This window comes from Salvelinus alpinus, chromosome 13, assembly GCF_045679555.1.
Source record: "Salvelinus alpinus chromosome 13, SLU_Salpinus.1, whole genome shotgun sequence".
In the NCBI taxonomy this organism is placed as follows: domain Eukaryota; kingdom Metazoa; phylum Chordata; class Actinopteri; order Salmoniformes; family Salmonidae; genus Salvelinus; species Salvelinus alpinus.
Genome location: NC_092098.1, coordinates 15,643,822 through 15,670,122, shown reverse-complemented (window position 1 = coordinate 15,670,122; position 26,301 = coordinate 15,643,822). Strand labels below are relative to the sequence as shown.

Genomic DNA, 26,301 nt, shown 5'->3' with positions numbered 1-26,301 from the left:
GAACCAGGTGATCTCACGCTTTGCCTTGACACGGTGTCCCAGCGTTGCTTCACACCATCACCATAGGGCTGACTGGACTGGAGGCTGAGGGCAGAGAGATGGACTGGAGGCTGAGGGCAGAGAGATGGATTGGAGGCTGAGGGCAGAGAGATGGACTGGAGGCCGAGATCAGAGTGATGGACTGGAGACCGAGAGCAGAGAGATGAACTGGAGGCCGAGATCAGAGTGATGGACTGGAGGCTGAGGGCAGAGAGATGGACTGGAGGCTGAGATCAGAGAGATGAACTGGAGGCTGAGGGCAGAGAGATGAACTGGAGGCTGAGGGCAGAGAGATGGACTGGAGGCCGAGAGCAGAGAAATGGACTGGAGGCTGAGAGCAGAGAGATGGACTGGAGGCTGAGAGCAGAGAGATGGACTGGAGGCTGAGGGCAGAGAGATGGACTGGAGGCCGAGAACAGAGAGATGGACTGGAGGCTGAGAGCAGAGCGATGAACTGGAGGCTGAGAGCAGAGAGATGGACTGGAGGCTGAGGGCAGAGAGATGGACTGGAGGGTGAGAACAGAGAGATGAACTGGAGGCCGAGAGCAGAGAGATGAACTGGAGGCCGAGTGCAGAGAGATGGACTGGAGGCTGAGAGCAGAGCGATGAACTGGAGGCTGAGATCAGAGAAATGGACTGGAGGCTGACAGTAGTGAGATGAACTGGAGGCTGGGTGCAGGGAAATGGGCTGGAGGCTAAGAGTAGGGAAATGGGCTGGAGGCCGAGAGCAGGGAAATGGGCTGGAGGCTAAGAGCAGGGAAATGGGCTGGAGGCCGAGAGCAGGGAAATGGGCTGGAGGCTAAGAGCAGGAAAATGGGCTGGAGGCCGAGAGCAGGGAAATGGGCTGGAGGCTGAGAGCAGAGTGATGGACTGGAGGCTGAGAGCAGGGAAATGGGCTGTAGGCTGAGTGCAGGGAAATGGGCTGGAGGCTAAGAGCAGGGAAATGGGCTGGAGGCTAAGAGCAGGGCGAATGGGCTGGAGGCCGAGACCAGGGAAATGGGCTGGAGGCTAAGAGCAGGGAAATGGGCTGGAGGCTGAGAGCAGGGAAATGGGCTGGAGGCTGAGAGCAGAGTGATGGACTGGAGGCTGAGAGCAGAGCGATGAACTGGAGGCTGAGATCAGAGAAATGGACTGGAGGCTGACAGCAGTGAAATGAACTGGAGGCTGCGGGCAGAGAGATGGGCTGGAGGCTGAGTGCAGGGAAATGGGCTGGAGGCTAAGAGCAGGGAAATGGGCTGGAGGCCGAGAGCAGGGAAATGGGCTGGAGGCTGAGAGCAGAGAGATGGACTGGAGGCTGAGAGCAGGGAAATGGGCTGTAGGCTGAGTGCAGGGAAATGGGCTGGAGGCTAAGAGCAGGGAAATGGGCTGGAGGCCGAGAGCAGGGAAATTGGCTGGAGGCTAAGAGCAGGGAAATGGGCTGGAGGCCGAGAGCAGGGAAATGGGCTGGAGGCTAAGAGCAGGGAAATGGGCTGGAGGCTGAGAGCAGGGAAATGGGCTGGAGGCTGAGTGCAGGGAAATGGGCTGGAGGCTAAGAGCAGGGAAATGGGCTGGAGGCCGAGAGCAGGGAAATGGGCTCGAGGCTGAGAGCAGAGTGATGGACTGGAGGCTGAGAGCAGAGAGATGGACTGGAGGCTGAGAGCAGAGAGATGGACTGGAGGCTGAGAGCAGAGTGATGGACTGGAGGCTGAGAGCAGGGAAATGGGCTGGAGGCCGAGAGCAGGGAAATGGGCTCGAGGCTGAGAGCAGAGTGATGGACTGGAGGCTGAGAGCAGGGAAATGGGCTGGAGGCTGAGAGCAGAGTGAAGGACTAGAGGCTGAGAGCAGAGAGATGAACTGGAGGCTGAAAGCAGAGAGATGGACTGGATGCTGAAAGCAGGGAAATGGGCCAGTGTTCCACTTAGGCCAGACACCTGCTGGGGGATGAAGTGGTATGTAGCACTTTATTAAGTCATCTAATGGAAAAAAAACATGGACAAAACACACATTATGTTAGTGCAGTAGCGGTCAGGTGTTACTAGACCATCACTAAGCTTGCTGTCATTATTTCAGTATACCTTGCAGTAATATTTAAATCAATTAACAAACTATTCACTGACAGACAGAATACAGTTTACACAATGTCAAAGCATACATCAACCACAGAAACTATGATGATTTTCACGTTTCTGGCCCCAGTGATGATCACAATGCAAAAGTATTACTCCATAAAAATAATACTGTAGAAAACAAGAGGGAGAGGCGACTGGTATTCTGTCAACTGAAGGAAGTGTGATTGGAGAGTGGCCTTGTGCCTGATGGTAAACCTCATTAGGATGGTTAGAGGCAACTGGTGTTGACTTACAGCCTAGAGGCAGGAATGAGACTTCACTGCAAACATCTGGAGTTTTCAGATCTTTCATGAAAATGTAAAGAAACATACAGGATAAAATAATGTGACCATCAAACATATGGTGTACCATATTAATCCCATATACAACAGTGTGATAGTATATTCACTATGATGAGATGCTCTTCCTAGAGGTACACGAGAAGAGGTACAGTACAAAAAAAAGTTGCAAGTAATATCCTTTTGAGTGCTTTTCTGGCAGACCCGAGCCACTCTACGACGCACTTATCGTAGGAGAAAGCACTATTTGTAGTAAGAGCCCATATTTCTCTCTATCAGTCTAATTTATTCAGCAGAGTTTATACTACAAGCAGATATCCAGTTTAATTGCTGAGATGAAGCTGCTCTCTTTAGTTGCCATGATTCTTGCCAGATCAGTTCTGCACAAATAAACATGGCAGTGTTGATGTAAAAATAGGACACAGAGAGACTTGGTTCCTCAGAGAGTTTCCGGAGGGGTGATAAACACAGGGAGGCCTGGCTACAGAGGTCCCCCTACCTCGCCCTGTCTCCCCCTTCCCCCTTGTCTCCCCCTGTCTGCTGTGTAGACTGTGGCTTGGCCAGCGGTGCTGAAGGGTCACCAACCTAACAGGCAAGGCTGAGGGCTGTCCTGTCCTGCCGCCAGGAGTCAGGAAAACAGCTGTACACTGTCTGACCAGAGCAGCTATGCAGACAGACAGACAGACAGACAGACAGACAGACAGACAGACAGACAGACAGACAGACAGACAGACAGACAGACAGACAGACAGACAGACGGACAGACGGACGAACGGATGGACGGACGGACAGAGACAGACAGAGCAGACAGAGAAGACTCCAGAGTTTAGGCCTGGCCAGTGTACTTGAAAGCAGCCATAAACTCAGGAGTCTGTCTGTCCGTCCGTCCGTCTGTCACAGCTGCTCTGGTCAGACAGTGTACAGCTGTTCCCTTGACGCCTGGCGGCAGGACAGGACAGTCCTCAGCCTGGCTGGTGACCCCTCAGCCCCACTGGCCAAGCCACAGTCTACACAGCAGACAGGGGGAGACAAGGGGAGGTAGGGCGAGCTCCGCTGTCTGTCTGTCTTTTAGAGGATAGTCAGGCAAACAGTTTCCATCCTGGGTTAATTGTAGAGATTGAACAAGGTAGCCTGGCATATAAAATGTATGATTTAGACCTGAAGATGAAGAGTGTTGGATTGTAATAATCAGAACATCTCTTATAATATATTTAACTTCTAACTTATAGACTCACAGGAATGTGTTGGCTCTGGCAGCGAGCTCCAAGCCTCCAGATATTTAGATTCATGATTGGCCTGAGTAGGGTGCCTCCTTTTTGGAGTTGTATGTTCAATTGACAATTTCTGATAGTGACATGGCTGAAATGTCTTAGCGTGGGTCAATGACCCTGTAGGCGTTTGGGCCTAACAGGGGGACGGGTGTCCAAACCTCCCTGAACCACGGGGGCACGACCCTGAGCCTGTTGGTGGAGAAGAGCCCTAGAGGGGAGGCGTAATTGTGGCAGGTAGTTTTGGATTACCTCTATGGCTTTGTTTCCTGTGGTTATAGGTTTATCTGGAACATTCTGTGTGACCAAATAACTCTTTTAAAAGCTGCCAATGTGTCATAATGAAAGCAAGCCTATACATAATGCGTCTATGATATTGGATGGATGAATGCACATTGCACCCCAAAACCCAAGGGAAACAAAACAATAGCATTTTTTTGCACATCATGCTCAACCCTATACGTTTTTCTTTGTGTGTAGTTTCTTTATGTGTATACATCTATATTTCATGGTTAAACTGAATCCATGCTCTGTCAGGCAACAATTTCACCATGTGGAATTCATGGCCTGTGTTTCATATTACACTCCATCTCTCCACAAACTCAAATTCCCTCCGATTTCAAAAACGAATACATGCGGTTAGTCCTTTGGGAAGACAGAACAGTATTTAATTTGATTCTTCAGTTTTTTGGGGAGAAAGTTGAAACTGACACCGATGTGAGAAGGCCGGACAAGTAAGGAGTCAGAACCATGATGTGGAGACCGCAGTGCAGCAAGAAGAAAAACAGTCACAGAATCTGAACTGCCTTAACTGTTGCACTCTCTGTGCTGCTGAAGGTTCATACATCACTATTAGGCCACAGCTCTTGCTGCTGCTTTGTCGGGCTGGCTGCCTTAACGGGGTGTAGCAATAGTGCACGGGGACGGACTCTTGGCACTTCGCACACAGTGTGCCTGGGCATGGATAATGCTATATATGCACCATGAAAATCCCATGACTGCAAAGTTAACATTATTCTTAATAAAGCAAAGGAAAACCTGTCTCGCTATACTTTCTCCTGAAACGAAAGACTTGCGTGTTAAGGAACACATTCTAGCCGTGGGTAACTGAATATCCTGGTGGATATCAAGCTTCCTTCACAAAGTACCGTGTCTAATCAACCCAGGGGGAATGAAACATTCTGTAAACATTTCCAAAATCAAATGTTGAAACAGATCTAAATGTCTTCTGTTATCCACAAACCGGTGAAGTTTGAAGATCGACGGTGCCAATGTTGCAGGAGTAATGAAATAACTAAACATATTTCTCTGAGAGCACATGATCATCAATAAATTTGATTCAGTCTTCATAGCTTCCCTCTTAATTTGATTCAGAGGGTGAAAAGGAGAGCAGCCATGCCCCATTTGCTTTTCCTCTTCCCCCCTTTCTCCCAAAATCCCCCTCTCTTCTAAATACCTAATGGGAATCGGAAGTTTTAGTAGGGCAGCTCTGCTAGCTAGCTCTGGTCTAACCTTGCCCATCTGGAGGGGGCTTGCCAGCCTCAGGGCGAATCCAGGCCCCTCCCATCTGCTGTGGACAGCTTTCCGTCCTTTCACATGGACACAGGACTATATTTTTTTTTAAATCAGTCAGTCTCCCTCCAGCTGCGGACCTGACTTCTGTCCACCTAACTAACTGGTCATCTGGCTTCCATTTACTATGGGGGACCAGGGCAGGGTTGACCCATGTCCACGATGCAGCGTCACTCTGACAGCTCAACGTGTTAAAGCTGTGACAAGGCATACAGGGGGGATAATGCTGCTACCCTAATGGGACTGGCTATTAACCCAGCACCCCACCACCCTTGCCTGTAGCCTCATACCCAAACAGCACAGCCTGGGCCTAATGGACGAGGTGAGGCTCATTTATCCACTTCAACATAGGGCTCCTGAGTGGTGCAGCGTTCTAAAGCACTGCATCTCAGTGCTAGAGGCGTCACTACAGACCCTGGTTCGATTCCAGGCTGAATCACAACTGGCCGTGATTGAGAGTCCCATAGAGCGGCGTGCAATTGGCCCAGCGTAGTCCAGGTTTTGCCGGGGTAGGCCATTATTGTACATAAGAGTTTGTTCTTAACTGACTTGCCTAGGTAAATGAAAAAAAATGAAAAACATAGAAGAAGGCTGGCGCTCGTTGTGATACCGTTATAGTTCATAATGTCCCCTCCTCACTCCAGACTTGTTTGTGCTGTGTGCAGATAGTACTGCATTATGAATTGAAGGGATGTTTACTCCAGATGTCGAAGACTTGTTTTTCTCCTCTATTTTTTTTGAAAAGACGGCCATTTTATTTATGCTTAGAATACATCAAATATATGAACATGTTTGTTCCAAGGTAACGACTGCATGGAGCTTTTTGCACAGCAATTCGTTAAAAAAAGTAACAGCACAGCCGAGGAGCCAAGGAGATAAATAGACAATGAGAAGACAACCCAGGAGTGATGGAACAAACACAAGATGAGCTGTCAATGAAACAGCTTGGTAGAACCTTCAAATCTCCAAGCAGACACAGCTTACTGAAAAAAACACTTTAGCACATTTTCTCCTGACAATATTTCACTTGCCTGTCAATACTCCAATTGGATTAAATATGAATAATGTGGCCTTTTGCGTCACGTGTGGGGTGCCAGTGTTTGCGGGGTGGTACGGTGTGCTGGGTGGTTAGGGCTGCTCCTGTATTCATGAGGCTGTATAATTCATGCTTCTTGATCCCTCAGGTGAGGGCCACACAGCAGCGTGCCAAACAGACTTGTTCTAGAAACACTTCCCTCATCCGCACCAGCCAGCCCCAACGCCACTGGAAAGCAGCACAAAGGCTTTTTTCACATCTGTCAAATGAGCCAGAAACACAAAAAGCACGAGGCCAGGTGTGCACAAGCATGACGACACACAAAAACGCAGATGCAGAGGCACGCGCACACGCACACACACACACAGCACCATCCAGCCCACACTGCTTACAGTGCACCACCACTGAAGCACAGGTTCAGTCTGTTATTTTCTGTACTGCACACTGGTCCACTGTGGTCAAGCACATGGGCGTACGCAATAATTGCGCAGTAAAGTTATGGTCTAATTGCAATTTGGCAAAGGCCACTTCAGGACAGGAGAATTATATACAGTCGGTGAATGAATTCCTGTAAGACTGTGTAACCGTTGCTTTGTTTTGACTGGTGTTGCTTTTGGCTGACCGGAGTATTCTAAAATACACAAGACTGGCTTTAACTGCAAATTTGTACGTTATCCTTGTAGTTGATTACACATTTCAGAAGTCAAAGTACAGATCACACACAACCCAAAGCCCCAAAGTGCATTGAATAACATCAGAGCCTTTCCAACCAGTATGGCAGTGCTGACTTTTGACTAGAATGGCTTGTTCCAAACCTATCAAATGAGTCCCCACTCTTGGCTCTGTCCAACTGGCATTGATGTGTGAGAGAGAAGGTGGGCAATGGGGCATGAATGGCTATGGAGGTCCCGGTGACTAACAGGAATCCCACACTGGTCATTTGGGTTTCAAATTGGGGTCCAAAGTTCAAAGTTCTCTGTGTTGTTTACCAGCCCAGAACAGCCCACAGAGCTGTAAAATGTGCTTATAATCAAATTTCAATGGTCCAGTGCCTCTCCATATGAATGTGTAGAGAGCTTTGCAGAGGCTGAGAAATTCTTCTGGTGGGGATTATCTAGCGGTAATGGTCAGATTGAGGCCTGTGCCAATGGACAGTGTGCTCTTGTACAATGGCACCATTAGAGCTGCAGAATCTCATGTTAATGATATAATCACTGTGCTCAATATATTAGTTACTGTAGTTATCAAGTGACTCAGGTTGGGCCAAAATCCCATGAAATATGTTGATGTACAACACATGAATTCAATAGATGGCGGCTTACTCCTCTTCCCTTCTCATCCTGTTTTTGGCAACAGCAGATCAAACCTAACAGTCAAGGCACCATAGGGCCTACAGAGTGGATATCAGATGTGCCACCCACTTGTTCTCTGGTAGCCACAGCTCCTTCCCTGGGGCCATGTTTCTCCCAGCCATGGGTTTACTGCTTCTCCTCAATCTGATTCTGCTTTATTGGATCAAGCTTATTGTTTGGTGATATTTACAGTGCCTTCAGAAAGTATTCACATCCCTGGACTTTTTCCGCAATTTGTTGGGTTACAAAGTGGGATTCATATGGTTTATTTGTCATTTTTGGACATCAATCTATACAAAATAATGTTGAAGTGGAAGAAAAATGTCTATAACATTTGTATTGGTATTAATGGAAAATAAAACACTAATATATTTTAATTAGATAAGTATTCAACCCCCAGAGTCAATATACAGTACCAGCCAAAAATGTGGGTACACCTACTCATTCAAGGGTTTTTCTTTATTTTTACTATTTTCTACATTGCAGGATAATAGTGAAGACATCAAAACTATGACATAACACAGATGGAATCATGTAGTAACCAAAAAATAATTAAACAAATCAAAACATATTTTATATTTGAGATTCTTCAAAGTAGCCACCCTTTGCCTTCACGACAGCTTTGCACACTCTTGGCATTCTCTCAACCAGCTTCATGAGGTAGTCACCTGGAATGCAAAGTCCGTATTATGGCAAGAACAGCTCAAATAAGCAAAGAGAAACGACAGTCCATCATTACTTTAAGACACATGAAGGTCAGTCAATCTGGAACATTTCAAAAACTTTAAAAGTTTCTTCAAGTGCAGTCGCTAAAACCACCAAGCACTATGATGAAACTGGCTCTCATGAAGACCGCTACAGGAAAGGAAGACACAGAGTTACCTCTGCTGCAGAAGATAAGTTCATTAGAGTTAACTGCACCTCAGATTGCAGCCCAAATAAATGTTTCCCAGAGTTCAAGTAACAGACAAATCTCAACATCAACTGTTCAGAGGAGACTGCGTGAATCAAGAAAACATGAGCAATGGACATCAGACCGGTCAAAATCTGTCCTTTGGTCTGATGAGTCCACATTTGAGACTTTTGGTTCCAACTGCTGTGCAGTGGTGTAAAGTACTTAAGTAAAAATACTTGAAAGTACTACTTAAGTAGTTTTGGGGGTATCTGTACATTACTTTACTATTTATATTTTTGACAACTTTTACTTTTACTCCACTACATTCCTAAAGAAAATGTTTTACTTTCTACTCCATACATTTTCCTTGACACCCAAAAGTACTCGTTACATTTTGAATGCTTAGAAGGACAGGAAAATGGTCTCGCACTGAAAGAGAAAGCAACTGGTCATCCCTACTGCATATCAAATCAAATTTCAAATCAAATGTATTTATATAGCGCTTCTTATATCAGCTGATATCTCAAAGTGCTGTACAGAAAAAAACCTAGTCTAAAACCCCAAACAGCATGCAAGGCAGGTGTAGAAGCACGGTGGCTAGGAAAAACTCCCTAGAAAGGCCTAAACCTAGGAAGAAACCTAGAGAGGAACCAGGCTATGAGGGGTGGCCAGTCCTCTTCTGGCTGTGCCGGGTGGAGATTATAACAGAACATGGCCAAGATGTTCAAATGTTCATAAATGACCAGCATGGTCAAATAACAATAATCACAGTAGTTGTCGAGGGTGCAACAAGTCAGCACCTCAGGAGTAAATGTCAGTTGGCTTTTCATAGCCGATCATTAAGAGTATCTCTACCGCTCCTGCTGTCTCTAGAGAGTTGAAAACAGCAGGTCTGGGACAGGTAGCACCTCTGGTGAACAGGTCAGGGTTCCATAGCCGCATATGATCTGGCGGACTCACTAATCACAAATGCTTTGTTTGTAAATTATGTCTGAGTGTTGGAGTGTGCCCCTGGCTATCCGTAAATTTAAAAATTAGAACATTGTGCCGTCCAGTTTGTTTGATATAAGGAATTTGAAATGATTTATACTTTTACTTTTGATACTTAAGTATATTTAAAACAAAAAAACATTTTACTTAAGTAGTATTTTACTGGGCGACTTTCACATTTACTTGAGTCATTTTATTTTAAGGCATCTTTACTTTTACTCAAATATGACAATTGTGTACTTTTTCCACCACTGCCGCCGTGTCTTTGTGAGACGCAGAGTAAGTGAACGGATGATCTCCGCATGTGTGGTTCCCACTGTGAAGCACGGAGGAGGTGTAATGGTGTTGGGGTGCTTTGCTGGTGCCACTGTCTTTGATTTATTTAGAATTCAAGGTACACTTAACCAGCACGGCTACCACAGCATTCTGCAGCGATACGCCATCTTATCCGGTTTGCGCTTAATGGAACTATCATTTGTGTTTCAACAGGACATCGACCCAAAACACACTTCCAGGCTGTATAAGGGCTATTTGACCAAGAAGGAGAGTGATGGAGTGCTGCATCAGATGACCTGTCCTCCACAATCAAAAAGCATGTTAAACCGTATTATTGCACACAGAGATAGTCCATGCAACCTATTATCTGACTTGTTAAGCAAATTGTTACTCCTGAACTTATTTAGGCTTTCCATAACAAAGGGGTTTAATACTTAGTGACAAGACATTTCAGCTTTTCATTTTTAAATTTGTAAAAATGTCTTTGACATTATGGGGTACTGTGCGTACACCAGAATACCCCATAATGTCAAAGACATTTTTACAAATTTAAAAATGAAAAGCTGAAATGTCTTGTCACTGAGTATTAAACCCCTTTGTTATGGAAAGCCTAAATAAGTTCAGTTTTGTGTCACTGGTGTGCGTACACCAGTGACACAAAATCTAAATGTAATCCATTTTAACTTCAGGCTGTAACACAACAAAATGTGGAAAAAGTCAAGGGGTGTGAATACTTTCTGAAGGCACTGTAGGCACAACTGAGTATGCAGATGATGTAATGTTCTGTATTTGATCAATAAGAGGACTTCTGTTGAGTTCTTTGTGTTCTTGTCTGGAGCCTGAGGCCTCTCGGGGCGCCATAGGAACAGAGTGTGTGTAAACACAGCACTATTCCAGTTAGGGGTGTGTGTGGTGGGGGACACACAGTAAACCTCTTCACCCTTTCTCTGCCCAGCCACACTGGCTCCCATTGTGTTGCATTGAGTCTGCTGGGGATGTGACTGGGAGAAAAGAGCCACATCACTGAGAATAATCTGACACAAACCAACACAGGCATGCAGTAGGGGAGAGTGGGGTGAGTTGAGACAATTTTTACATTCAGTATCACTCAATCAAGGGAAATATAGTACCTTCTAATAAAAATATTTACATATATGTGTAATGTTGTGTATCCCTGGAAATAATCTGAATTAATGTGAACATTTGTTTTGAAAACATAGCTTGTCCCAAAAAAGTGAACTCTTGGCTCAACTTACCCTGGGTATGGGGTAAGTTGAGCCGTCTACACATTTCTGTACTGAATGAAATGTTACCACTACCTTTTTAAAACCATGTTTATCTTTATTTCCCAAACACAATTCAACACAATCACAAACGCTTTTTGTCTCTTAATCATATTAAGCATCTTTTAACACAGGGTTAACACCTAACAAACATGTTGTACTTTTTGTTTTACACTTTTAACATAGGCACTGTTGTTACCTCATTTCCCAGCAATAATGCCTTGCATTACACCTGGGGAAAAAATACTTCAAATTGCTCAACTTGCCATTGGTTTAACCATTGGCTCAACTTACTCCATGGCAAACATTTGGACTATATTAGCCCATACAGATACAAGGATGCACCTTCCTATTGAAGCTTATAGAGACCCCAACTGATGTATAGAACTATCTTAAAATCATCTACTTTGGTTTAGATACAAGAAACCCCTGTCATGTTGATCACATATCAGTCAATCAGTCTCCAGGTCCCAGCCTTCTGCATCTCTTTTCTCTTATTTATTTAACCTTGATTTAACTAGGCAAGTCAGTTAGGAACACATTCTTATTTACAATGACAGCCTACCCTGGCCAAACCCATACAACGGTGGGCCAATTGTGCACCGCCCTATGGGCCTCCCAATCACGTCCGGATGTGATTCAGGCTGGATTCAAACCAGGGACTGTAGTGATGCCTCTTGCACTGAGATGCAGTGTCTTAGACCACTGCGCCACCCGGGAGCCCAGTGAGTTCTGTTTTGTAAAGCTGGCCCGGGCGCCACGCCACTAATGCTGCCACAGCGCAGAGGTCCTGCTTTGTTGTATTGGGTTAAGGTGGGGGCTAGATGGTGTTTGGGGGCGTTTGTGGATGGGGGGGGGTGATGCCCTGCCTGTACTGGGAGGTAATCAAGCTCATAGATTAAGGGCAGCTAAAGCTGTGAGATCAGCACGACTCAGAGTTCTCATTAAAACCCCTTAGGGCGAGGTGTCTGCTCCGCATGCAAATACACACACACACACACACACACACTCACAGATCACCAACATACTGTATGCTATAGATTATATTTGATCAGTGGTTGAGCTGAGAGAGGCAGGCAGCCACCCTACAAAAACAGTAACTCAGACCTAAGTGAAGTCTGCTGCATCCTTAAGAGTTGCTTACAAGACACTCCGTGATACTGTACAGCAGGGTTGGGGTCAATTCCATTTCAATTCCAGTCAATTCAGAAAGGTAACCAAATACCAATTCCACATTTTCCTCATTGAAAAGCAATGAACAGAATTGGAATTGGAATTGCTGTGTACTTCCTGAATTGACTGGAATTGATCCCAACCCTGCTGTACAGAGTGTGTTGAGGTGACAAAAGATGTTGACCCCTCCCCTCTCCACTTGGCCCCACACTCACCCCATAAAAAAATGCTAAATGAATCTCCAAAACACCAAGAGGTTAAGCCGTGGGGGAATAAACAGGGACAGGCCAGTAAGGGGAGCATCTCAGTTTAACCCACATAGAAAACATTGCTCAGCAGACGTCTGATTAAAACGTGACAGCTGTTTACGGCAGAGAATTTGCCGCTAATTTACTGAGACAGGTTCTAAGGAGCCTTATTGTGGTCATCAACTCATTTACATAATACTCACACAAAACACTGAGGCTCTGTTTACACTCAGGCCCCTATTCTCTACCGTTTACCCTGCTCTCAATACAAAGGCTGAGAGCTGATGTCAGTGGTGTGACATTCAAACTAGTGACAAGGAATGAGAGAAGTACAAACACACACTTGTATAGAGGAACAATGAGGACTGATTTCAATCCGATGTAAATGTGAATCAGATTACATACATAAAGAAGGGATACTGAACCTGGGACCAGTGTGACATGTTTTATGTACTCTAAGAACTCATTAACATCCAAAGTGCCATTGAATAATGCTGCTCTAAAATGTATAGTGTTCGAGACAGCCAGTTGATTGTGATAGCATTGTGGTCGATGTCAGGGGGGTTAGCCTGGTTAATAAATATAAAGAGAGGTGACATGGTTGATGTGTGAAGAGCTATACTATAGACAGGGGCCGGCCACTATGCCCAGTATCAAAGATCCCTTCATTTATTCCATTATGATTTTAGGAGTGATGCATTTTGCTCACTTGAATTGTCTTTCTCTCTGTGTAATTCTCCTGAGCACGCAGTAACATATGTATGAGCGCCACTGCAAGAAACTGGCAGATCAGGGCAGGGAAGGGTAGCGCCATGACTCCTAGCAGGAGAGGCGCAGCCCCGGCGGACTCTCCACTATAACAAGAACAACGTGGAGTGCGTTTTTAATGCGTTGGAATTCTAAGCTAAATGGTGTGCCCAGGCTACATAAAACCTGGGCAGGCATTTGAAAAAATATTTTCTGTTTTTATGAAATCTTTCCCAGTCATGTTTCTCAGGCCTCCTTCCTGCCTTGTAGCTGCAGGCTCCTTTGGTACAGTGGAGCGAGGAATTCAGTCACGTGGCTTTATTGAAAACATTGACTGTGACTGTGGAGGTGGCCGGGCCGGGCAGAGCTGGCCTCTCCAGACACAGCAAAGAAGAGAAGAGAGGGAGGCCAGCAGACAAGCAGGCAGCTCTGATGATTACAGAGACAAGCACCAGGCCTCTCCTTTAATGAGCTACAAGCCCAGTGCGTCACCATGTAGCTGTGCCAAAATGGAAAAACTAGACACGAGATGCTGTACGCCTGGCCCGTAACCTTAGCCTTTTCTGCCTCCCTGTCCCCCTCTTATTCTTCAGCCACACCACTGAGTGAACAGTATGCAAAATGTCACATAGAAACCTGTTCGGTAGGCGCCACAGCACGGAAGAGCACGGGGCTGGGGTAGGAATAGAGTGGGGGGACACAGTCTCAGCCTTGCACCCTCAACTCTCTCTATCCATTGTTTACATGGGACTGTCTCTCTCTGTGGCTGATTTGTTGTCTCTAATCCAGGAAGCAGTGTAGCAGCGTGCTAAATAAAACATGAGGTCGCTGAGCCGAGGCAGAGCCATGTGTGAGAGGGCCCTGACCATGTAATTATACAGTCTCTCTCTCAGACCATAAAACAAATAAAGACTTCCACTACATATTTAATGGAAAACCAAAAAACGGTTTTAGAGGTGTTCAGAAATATGAATTTTAAACATGAAAACATTCATTTCAAGCTAGGCCACAACACATGTGAATGATTTCATCGTGCTGTAAGTACCAGAGGTCAAAATTAAACAGGTTTGAATGAGCTGGAAAACGTTTGTGCTTCAGTGCAAATGTGTACAATATCAACAAAACAATTCCTAGCACTTTTCTCTAACTGGTGTGCCCTAACCCCGATCTCATCTTACCCCAACCCATCCTACCCTACCCCAGACCAGCCGGTGGTCAGGTTTTCACCGTTTGCAGTAATTAATGTGATTTATAACGTGACAGCTTGCACCAAGTCGTAATCTCCACACTCCTATGCTGCTGCTGGTACTGGATGAGTTTTTCAGTTCAAAGCCTTGTTTTATAGCTTTTCACAGAATGAATAAGACATGAATCCCTGAAGGACAGCCTGTACTATGAAGAGCATCTGTCACCACATTCAAATGATATTGACAGTGACAAAAATATAGGCCCATTTTCTGGGTGAGGTTTTAACCTTTATGATGGGGTTGTATTCTACGGAAATAAATATCTGCAGCAACAGAGGAACCTGTAGGCAATCAACCTACTGTAATATCAACCTTGTCTCAGAGCATTTCGTATTATTCATATCATATGATATGTTACGAATAACAATTTGAACAATATGTTACAAATTTGCAAAACGTACAATATGTTACAAATTTGCAAAACGTACAATATGTTACAAATTTGCAAAACGTACAATATGTTACAAATTTGCAAAACATGATATGTTATGAATTCTAGCTAGGTGGCTAACGTTAGCTAGCGGTCTAACGTTAACTAGGCAAGGGGTTAGGGTTAGGGGTTAAGGTTAAGTTCAGGAGTTAGGTTAAAGGGTTAAGGTTAGGGGAAGGGTTAGCTAACATGCTAAGTAGATGGGAAGTAGCAAGTAATTAAAAAGTTGCTCATTAGCTAAAATGCAAAAGTTGTCCGTGGTGCGATTCGAACTAGCAACCTTTGAGTTGCTAGACGTTTATGTTATATGTCCAGCCATTCACCCTGACCAACCATCCTATTTCAACCAACCATCCTATTTGCCTTAAGTAACCATCAGTCTTATGTAACCATACCAAATATAACATATCACACTAATTTGAGGTGTCCCGGATTTACATTGACTATGTTTTGTCTAGTCTATGTGACCAGGCTGGTAATATGCGTTTTATGACATTAAATTGCTTCCATGTGGCTATGCACTCTAAGGGTATGGTTAATGGGTTGTAGAAATGTATGAAAAAGCATTAACTCCAGTGCATTCACTGACATGATGCCACAAAAACAACAACACACAGTAAATGTTTAATTGTACGCCTATGATCAGATTACCCGGCGAAAATCACAGAGACTGCTCTCATTCATTCAACTAGATAAAGTGACAGGGGTCAGGAAATCACTGGCCAACACAAAAATTACAATTCAAGACTTTATTTTTCGACTTCCTGAATGAACTGCCTTCAATTCGAATTGAGCCCAACCCAGGTACAGTCTAGCCCACATCTGAGACGCATCTAGACGGTACATTTAGACAGTACACTGTCCTTCTCTCAGCACATATCAAAGCTGCAGGCTAGAGTTAAATCTAGACTTGGTTTCCTCTATCGTAATCGCTCCTCTTTCACCCCAGCTGCCAAACTAACCCTGATTCAGATGACCATCCTACCCATGCTAGATTACGGAGACATCATTTACAGATCGGCAGGTAAGGTTGCTCTCGAGAGGCTAGATGTTCTTTACCATTCGGCCGTCAGATTTGCCCCCAATGCTCCTTATAGGACATATCACTGCATTCTATACTCCTCTGTAAACTGGTCATCTCTGTACACCGTCGCAAGACCCACTGGTTGATGCTTATTTGAAAAACCCTCTTAGGCCTCAATCCCCCTATCAGAGATATCTACTGCAGCCGTCATCCTCCACATACAACACCTGTTCCGCCAGTCACATTCTGTTAAAGGTCCCCAAAGCAAACACTTCCAAGGGTCGCTCGTCTTTTCAGTTCGCTGCGGCTAGCGACTGGAACGAGCTGCAACAAACGCTCAAACTTAACAGTTTTATCTCAATCTCTTCATTCAAAGACTCAATCATGGACACTCTTACTGACAGTTGTGACTGCTTTGCGTGATTTATTGTTGTCTCTACCTTCTTGCCCTTTGTGCTGTTGTCTGTGCCCAATAATGTTTGTACCATGTTTTATGCTGCTACCATGTTGTGTTGCTACCATGTTGTTGTCATGTGTTGCTGCCTCGCTATGTTGTTGTCTTAGGTCTCTCTTTATGTAGTGTTGTGTTATCTCTCTTATCATGATGTGTGTTTTGTCCTATATTTATATTTTATTTCATTTGTTTTTATTTTTAATCCCAGCCCCAGTCCCCGCAGGAGGCCTTTTGCCTTTTGGTAGGCCGTCATTGTAAATAAGAATTTGTTCTTAACTGACTTGCCTAGTTAAATAAAGATTACATTTTAAAAGATCGCCAGCATTGCGAGGAGCCAGGCGAAGGGGAATGAGGTCTCCACTGCAGTGACCTGTTGGAGTACAGCTACAGTATTTACTGCACTTGGCAAGGCATTAGCTCAGCACAAGCAGCGCGCCTGAGATCACATACAGCTCACTGATCCCGTCTTGTCCATGCGGAGGATGACAAGGTCTTTACACTCTGCCCCTCGAACCTCCCCGGGCCTTAGCCAGATGCCTTGCACTTGCCCAATTGCACCCTTCCGATATTAACCTCGCATGACAGCCAGCTTTTCCTCTTTACATCTGAGCCAGAGACAGATGGGCCTAAAAGGTGTGCCACATCATGTGAACAAGGGAAGTGGTTCTGTTCTGTGTGTGTGAGAGGATGCTGGACTACAGGGCTGTCTCTGTCTGAACCGATTCCTAGCCTGGTGGTGACCGTGACTGAGAGGAGCTGCCGTGACACCCTGCTGCATAACGGGACTGATACAGTCCTCCTAGCCCATTCTCCACTTAACAGACAGCTCAACATTTACTGTATTCACACAAGAGTGACCATCAGACAAGAGCAATAATCAGACAAGAGCAATAATCAGACAAGAGCAACAATCAGACAAGAGCAACAATCAGACAAGAGCATACAGAGCAGCCTTCGGTGTCACACACAGGCTTTATCTTCTAAAGAGATGAGGAAGTGATAGAGTACACTAAACTACACTTTGCGTGTGCGGTCATATGCGTGTGTGTGTGTGTGTGTGTGTGTGGGGGGGGGGGGGGGGGCAGTGTGGAGGAGGGCCAGCCTCTCAGTAGAAATTAATGAACTGAGAATGACCTTGATCAATGATTCAAAGCAGGGAGCTCCCTCCTCTCCTCTGCCCTTTCATTCATCACAAAGTCCTTTTGATCTCTGAGGCGAATCGCGTATGCTTTCCCAATCGGGCTAGGGCCTTGCAGAGCCGCAACAGCTCAGCACAGCACAGAGACACTCACACAGCATAAACACAACACACTCACAGCCAGCAAACAGTAGCTGCAACCAGCGCCTTCCATCATAAGGATTATAGTAACCCTATGGAAACCAACTTTGTGTCATATAGGGTCAACCCTGGACCCTGACTTAAACCCAGGGAACAGGTTTGATTGGACAGACAGTACAATACTGTTAAACAGCAACTCTTTGAATGGTGTTTATCTGGTGAGAGTTTTACATATTACCAGTACAAATGTACGAGCTTACTGCAAACTAAGCCTAACGATACTGTGCCCCTTTTTAAGCAGATGCTGGCTTGTGGATATCCATGTATAATCTAAATAGGATACACACTCTAGCTTCCACAATTATTGTCTAAATGCAGCATATTTTTTACAGTTTATGAACATTCAAAAAATCACATTTGGATTCTCTCCTTTCATGTAAACCATATTGTATGGAAAGACACGCCCTAAGCCTGTGCACGGTGAGTTAACATGACAGCGCATTAGATCCTATATCTGAAATAAATGTCAACTGCAACCCATGTAAATTGCAGCAATTAGCTACTTACAGCATATAAAGAAAACACACAAACACTTGCCCTTGAGGAAAATCAGCTCTTTTTTCCCCTCTCGCTTTTCCTTCACACTTCATAACATTGGCTGAAGTGTGACTGTACAAACTATAAATAAAATGCTGTGGAGCTAGCTGGAGCTAGCTGGCCCTGGCGGTCTGGCCTGAGAGAGAACTCCATGCACCCTACGCTTCCCATATCTGGCCGTGCTGGGGGAAACGAGGTCATTAGTTGGACTTTTCAAAGTGATTTTCTCTCTTGCAGCCTGATCCCCAACTACTCAGGTTACCAGAGAGACAAACAGGATTGGACACTCCAGATTACTGGATTATTTCCCAATACAGCTGCTTCAATATGTCCGCCCACAATATGATGAAAGATATTTTTCTATATAGTTTATTGAAAAAAATCTTCTTTCATATGGGTTTGTGCAATGAGTCTCTGCTTGACAAATCTGACAGGCTGTGAGGCCGGGGCTTTATTCTGCTTTCTAAAAGCTCCTCCCAATGAGGATGAATGTGTGTCTTACTACAGGACAAGCCAGAGAGGACCACAATTCCCTCAGAGCCAGACAAACCATTTCACTTCCTATTGTCCATTTTTTGGCGAGGCCTTGTGCTACTGTGAAGTCCAGCTGAACGTCTTGTTAAAAACTACAGCGCCTTCATGTGTTAAAAAGAAAATACATATTTACTTTAAATCTATATACAGTGGGGAGAACAAGTATTTGATACACTGCCGCTTTTGCAGGTTTTCCTACTTACAAAGCATGTAGAGGTCTGTAATTTTTATCATAGGTACACTTCAACTGTGAGAGACGGAATCTAAAACAAAAATTCAGAAAATCACATTGTATGATTTTTAAGTAATTAATTTGCATTTTATTGCATGACATAAGTATTTGATCACCTACCAACCAGTAAGAATTCCGGCTCTCACAGACCTGTTAGTTTTTCTTTAAGAAGCCCTCCTGTTCTCCACTCATTACCTGTATTAACTGCACCTGTTTGAACTCGTTACCTGTATAAAAGACACCTGTCCACACACTCAATCAAACAGACTCCAACCTCTCCACAATGGCCAAGATCAGAGGGCTGTGTAAGGACATCAGGGATAAAATTGTAGACCTGCACAAGGCTGGGATGGGCTACAGGACAATAGGCAAGCAGCTTAGTGAGAAGGCAACAACTGTTGGCGCAATTATTAGAAAATGGAAGAAGTTCAAGATGACGGTCAATCACCCTCGGTCTGGGGCTCCATGCAAGATCTCACCTCGTGGGGCATCAATGATCATGAGGAAGGTGAGGGATCAGCCCAGAACTACACGGCAGGACCTGGTCAATGACCTGAAGAGAGCTGGGACCACAGTCTCAAAGAAAACCATTAGTGACACACTACGCCGTCATGGATTAAAATCCTGCAACGCACGCAAGGTCCCCCTGCTCAAGCCAGCGTATGTCCAGGCCCGTCTGAAGTTTGCCAATGACCATCTGGATGATCCAGAGGAGGATAAACATCCAAGAAAAATCTGTGATCAACTTGTGGCTTTTTGAAGTCTTTTGCTTTATTGTGGGTGTGTGAGTGTTATTTTTAACAGTCCATAAATTGTGCTCCATTTTCCCCACAATCATTGCAGGCTTCTCCGGCTGGCAGAGTGGGGTGGGGGTGGGGGTGGGGTGGGGGGGCTCTGTCTACATCTGTGGCACTGCAAGGCATTAATCAGTGCTGGCCAAGTGAAGTGGAGCTGTATGTCTGGGTCCATGGAATGGTCACAGACAGCTGATTTCTCCTCTGGCCCGAGGGCATCAGTGTGTCGGCAGCACAGGGCCCAGACCATAACCTGGACCAGGTCAGACCACATATGTACAGTATGTATGCATCCAGAATGGCTTCACCTGCTATGTGTACTGGGTTATTGGTGCAACACAAAAGTATAGCGTACAGAATGTAGTACATAGGTATCTTCATTATCTCTGCATCAGTCCTGTTCAAGCCCATCCTCAAGACAAGAAGTAAGATCAGATATAGTATCTAACCTGAATGGCCGTGGTTAATGTATGACCATTCAAGTAGGTCAATATTTAAAATACAGGTTGCCCTCGTTGAGAGGATCTCCTAAAGCAGCTATGTAATACAATACTTGCGTTTGAGAAAAGCCATGATGTTTAGGCCTATCTAAGTGTCTAGGAACTCTATAGTCTATCGATTTTTATGTGATCAGGCTGAACCATTCAAACGTCGTGAAGGCTACCTCTCCCTAAACCTGAAAGGTGACTAAATGAAGCCTCACCACACACTGCGCAATTACTGTAAGGCTCTGACATAATATTTCTTAAAAGTGAGCAGTGGTAGCCATAACCCAGACAGTTTAAAAGAGCTTAAAGTAAAGCCACCTGATTCATTAAGCTGTATATTTTAAACTCTCCTTCCTCTCCTCCAAGGGCAGGCAGGCAGGCCCCACTAATGGCCCAGTGTTTAAATATCATTACTCTTTGGGAGCCAGAAAGCGGGCCGCTCTACAGTACCTGCCACCAAGACCTCTCACTCATCCACTGAGGTACTTTTAAACAATGACAACACAACACAGAAGGACCGACCAGGAAGACAGACACCAGGCAAATGTAGATGTATGATCAGAGCCTCCTCCTTAACAGGGGAGGGTTACACACAGCTCAAGGCCTGAGGAAAGACGTGATGGAAGGACAGGTAGGTGGAGAGGAGCAGAACCAGAACCAGGTGAATGAAGGTGGAGCTATTAATTTCTTTCCACGCTCCAGTAATAAAGACAACAAGGTCAATGACCAACGAAGAATAACTGATGGTAAGCAACACTGTCAACCCACATTTATGATCCTCTTACTTTTAAACAGAGTTTTCAAATAAGCTAGCATGGATTACTTTTGCACTTTTGGACTGGTTGTCCTAGACTTATTTTTGACTTATTTTTGATTCCGAGAGTGAAATATTTACACTCTCATCTCTAACATTGAATAAACTTAATTTGAATTTACTTTACCTGTTGTCTGCTGATTTTGTCCTTATGTCACTGGTAATCGGAGACAAAATATCCACACGTGTTATTAACCCGACTTTCAGTACGTCTGTTTGTATTTCCGGTTTGAGATTTTCAATACTGACGCAATTCGCAGCGAAAAAACACTTGCACAATATGTAAACAATGGCCGAGCTTAACCAAACCACAGACCGAACGTTGTCCCACGCAATCAGCTCGAAAATTTCTCATGCACTTCCAGCTGATTGCAAGGGAAGTGCTTCGGTAGACAACATTCGGTTACATTCGGCTATTGTTTACATATTGTCCATCACGTGCAATGTGTCAGGAGATTGAAAATACAGGGGACAAAACCTACTGCTGCTGCAAAACATCGGGTAAACAACAATTTCCTGTGGATATTTTATCTCCACTTCCTACCGCCAAAAGGACCAACAGCAAGTAAGTGTAAATATTTTATTTATCTGGCTTGTAGAGACTCTTGCATTTTTTTAAGGTGACTTCTTTCAGACTGAATAGCCATGGGGTAACCATGGTAACATGCTGATGTTTATGCAAAGGTTGTCCAAGCCTATACCGTATCTTGCATTATTAGTGAATCATTATGTCACTACCACTCAAAACAAAATTTAAGTGATGCAGTAAAGTGTTGTTACAGTAAAGTGTTGTTACAGTAAAGTGTTGTTACAGTAAAGTGTTGTTACAGTAGGTGCATAGTCTGTTAGTATGTGTTTCTACAGCCATGTGACGGTGCAGGATCTTTCCAGTGCATCACAGTGAGTCTGCAGCTCAGCTGTGAACACAGATGGCTGCACTGATCTAATCACTATCAGACCTTTGATATTATGCTAGTCAAACATGCTATACAGGAAGAGCACAAGACCAGTGAGGATGGAGAGGCAGAATACAGTCAGGAAGATAAACTACAGACAAAAATAATTATCTGTAACAAGCTAACTGGTTGTGAACAAACTGTACTGTGTTCACCAATCAGTGGTATAAACACCCACTGATCAGCTCCATGCACACATCTCTGTACACAACAACAGTAACAGGGGTGACACATTGATCACAGATCAGACCAGAGGAGCCAGAGGAGGAGCAAAGAGAGAGGAGTTGGAGGGGCTGAGGGGCAAAGTGAGGAAGCCCCAGTAGTGGAAGAGAGGAGGGGAGGATAACCAGAGCAAATGAATGAAAGAAGAGACGCGGGGCCTGGGAGCATCCGGGAATAGTTTGAGGGGAAACAGTGTCCGTTTGTGGCCAGTGATAATACTTTCCATTCAACTGGGCTCACAGATAGCTGATTCTCTTGATTGCAGCATGGCGCCCTGCTGGCGAGCCTCCGCACTGAAATTAAATCCTCTGCTCAGTTATAAATTATAATTGTCCATAAACAACAGCCCCAGAGGAACACAGAGGAGAGAGAAGCACACCATGAGGGAAGAGAGCGACGCTGAGGGAGAGATACACACCATGAGAGAAGAGAGGGACACTGAGGGAGATACACACCATGAGGGCAGAGAGAGACACTGAGGGAGTGATACATACCATGAGGGAAGAGAAGGACGCTGAGGGAGAGATACACACCATGAGAGAAGAGAGGGACACTGAGGGAGAGATACACACCATGAGGGGAGAGAGAGACACTGAGGGAGAGATACACACCATGAGGGGAGAGAGAGACATTGAGGGAGAGATACACACCATGAGGGAAGAGAGGGACACTGAGGGAGAGATACACACCATGAGGGGAGAGAGAGAGACGCTGAGGGAGAGATACACACACGAGGGAAGAGAGGGACGCTGAGGGAGAGATACACACCATGAGGGAAGAGAGGGACTCCGGTGGGGAGATTTGTACATGTGACATGTGCTGGGATTGTCCATTGGTGAGTTGAGCATCCATAAGCCGTGTGGATATTTCAAGATTCCATCAGTTGCAGTACACGCCAGCAGGAGGTGTCACTCAGTTCCACAGCAGCTCTGCTGGCTGCACAAGGAAGGTAGCGATGGGGTGTGTTCTGCTGTACAGCGAGGTTAAATCCAGTCAGTAAACGGACTACATGACAGCATACAAGCAAATACACAAACTGGGGCAAGCTCAAAGTGCTGTTTCAGCTCCAGCACTAGTCAGCGAGAGCAGAAGATTCTGCTGTGTGCTAATGTTTAACCCAGAAAGTGCAAAGCCAAATAAGAGTACACAGTGAAAAGGGGAGCAGAGAAAATCTCACATCGGCACATCTGAAAAACAAGGAGTTTCTCACAATGAAACAAATCGTATAATAACTGTGACACTCCAAACGAGCATCCTCAATCTAATGGAGAGTAGAACAAACTGTTACTGTAAACATTTCATGCACTGGTCCATCTGTTCCATGGGTCCCCTGAAGCACATTACCAAGCAGACAAAGACTCAATGGTTGTAGTCGGACTGTCTGTCTCTGTGCTCCCTCCTGGCTAGTCAGCCACAGCAACACATCTGTAACCATCTGACCAGCCCACACATCCCCCAGGGTTTACACCCTCTGTTACAGTTTTGCCTCCTCTCGCTGAACGCAGCTCCCCTCACTACAGTATAAATAATGCTAGTTACAATGTCTTGTGTTCTATTGGAATACTATTCCTAATCAGACATTAACTGTGTCCAATCAGACTTAGCCTCCAGTCCAGCCTCTGCTACAGTAAAAATCACACAGACAGCAGCCCAGATTAGCACCGTGGGCCTGTTAGTTAGTGACGCTCTTGTCCCCTCCAGAGCACAGGGCTGAGAGGCTGTCAGTCTGCTGGCGGGTCTGGCTGTTCCTCTGATACCATCCAACTGCCCACATCACTGAACTTTATGCCGCTTCATTGCCGTTTTTTTGGTGCCAGGTTACGTGCCATTTCGGTATCAGTCAGTGCAAAGTGTATCTTGGGCGATACTGTAAGCTGAGAGTGGCCCCTAACCCTTGCAGCAGCAAGTGGGAAATAGAGCAAGTGGATTTGTGTAAAAACGGGGAGGGGAGGAGGGGAAGAGGGGCCCATTTGAAAGCATAAGGTTTGGAAGGTTTTGATGGTCTGCTTTGTCTTCACTCTCCTCCCTCAGGAGATGAACTGTCAGCTCATATAGCCGTGATGGACTCCAGCAGGGAAGGTGCAGATGAGAGGAGAGACAAGGGGGAGACCACAATATGAATCTACATTAGCAACACTACATACTGTGCATACCACTTGGTATTAGTCACAGATTACTAAAACCCAAGTCCTGAAGTCTGCTCTGGTGTGGCCACCTCTCACAGCATCATATTAGAGTAGGTGACATGTCAAATCAAGCCAAACTATATTTGTATAGCACATTTCATGCACTATGAGTTTAACTGACACAGAGCTTGCTGTAACGGCTGTCAATGTCGTTCTCCTCCTCAGACGAGGAGGAGCATGGATCGGACCAAGATGCGGAGTAGGAGGTATTCATGATTTTAATGGCAAACCAACAAACACTACAAAATTAACAAAACAACAAACGTGACTAACCTGCAACAGTCCTGTGTGGCCCAAACGCTGACACAGGAAACAAACACCCACAAAACACCAGTGAAACCCTGGCTGCCTTAGTATGACTCTCAATCAGAGACAAACGATACACACCTGTCTCTAATTGAGAATCATACCAGGCCGAACACAAAACCCAACATAGAAATACAAAACATAGACTGCCCACCCAACACTCACGCCCTGACCAATAAAGACATACAAAACAAGAGAAAACAGGTCAGGAACGTGACAGCTTGCCATCCATTTTGAGAGCTGAGTCTTGTGTATATTAGAACCAACAGATGTAGGATCTTAATTTGATCACCGTGTTGCAGGAGAACTTTCCTGCAATGCAGGACATGTTTTACTTGAATTGCCTTTGAGGTTTAAAAAAGCTTCTGAAGTTGTTCTGTATGAGCTTAACGGACACAGAGCTTGTCATCCATTTTGAGAGCTGAGTTTTGTCGATGTTAAAACCTAGGATAAAACCACTGCCTCTTTTGATATTACTCACAGCCTCTGACAGTCTGGTGAGCTCTTCACCTTCCGCTATTCCCGACCCCTTCTGTGAGAAAATAAAGGCAAGGTCTTCAGAGTAAAAACACTTGATCCCTAAGTTTCATTTTAAACTTGCTTTAATAAACAGTCCCATGTGTTTGATATCAGGGCAAAGCTGTGGCTGGCTGCACCATCCCGGAGCAGGAGCGTTAGGAGGAGGAGAGGCAGCTAGCTGCAGAGGGCTCAGCTCTCCACAGGGGAGAAGTACTGGTAACCTTACATAACGCCAGCGAAGCATTGCCAGGTGCCAACTTTCAAATATCAATATCACAGTTTGATACATTAGGACCTCTTTGTAATCGTACTTTCATAACATGGAATACTTTCTTCTCTATAGGCGGCAGGTAGCCTAGTGGTTAAGAGCATTGGGCCAGTAACGGAACGGTGGTTCAAATCCCCAAGCCGACTAGATGAAAAATATGTCGATGTGTCCTTGAGCAAGGCACTTAATCCTAGCTGCACCTGTAAGTCACCCTGGATGAGAGTGTCTGCTAAATGACATACATGTAAAATATATAGAATAGTACAAGCTAGCCTTATCAACGCTGTTACACAGGTAATAATCTTTTGAAGATAATTAGAAAATATCAGAACAGATTTGAGTGCAGCGTCTGGTTTTTCCCTTTATTGCACAGAGATTTTAACACTATGTGACATGCCACACTAGGAGCAGAAGTCTGCCATTGGCACTGGGGGGGAAATGTTCCAGAATGGAGGTCAGTGCACCGCATCAAACAACTGTCTCCAGACCAGCACCATATGCCAAGCTCACACTATCAGCTGTGGCAGACAGCTGACTCCAGACCAGTGCCATATGCCCACTATCATATGTTTCCCCTAAACAATCTATAGGCTAAGTTTGATGTGATGGCCTACAACTCTCTGGGTGTTTCTCAATATGTATACTACCGTGCTCCGAACACGTACATTTGAGCCTGGGAGATTTGG

The 26,301-nt window shown here is 45.1% G+C and overlaps 1 long non-coding RNA gene across 1 annotated transcript in view; it reads right to left on the bottom strand.

The window, feature by feature from the left end:
* Positions 1 to 24,849, bottom strand: part of LOC139537186 (uncharacterized) — a 58,044-nt gene extending 33,195 nt beyond the window's left edge. Inside the window, exons 1-3 of the long non-coding RNA XR_011667476.1 lie at positions 24,796 to 24,849; positions 23,105 to 23,306; positions 21,286 to 22,629 (exon numbers count right to left, since the gene is read on the bottom strand). This is a non-coding gene — a long non-coding RNA (uncharacterized lncRNA). The remainder of the gene's footprint in view (positions 1 to 21,285; positions 22,630 to 23,104; positions 23,307 to 24,795) is intronic.
* Between the last annotated feature and the right edge of the window lie 1,452 nt (positions 24,850 to 26,301).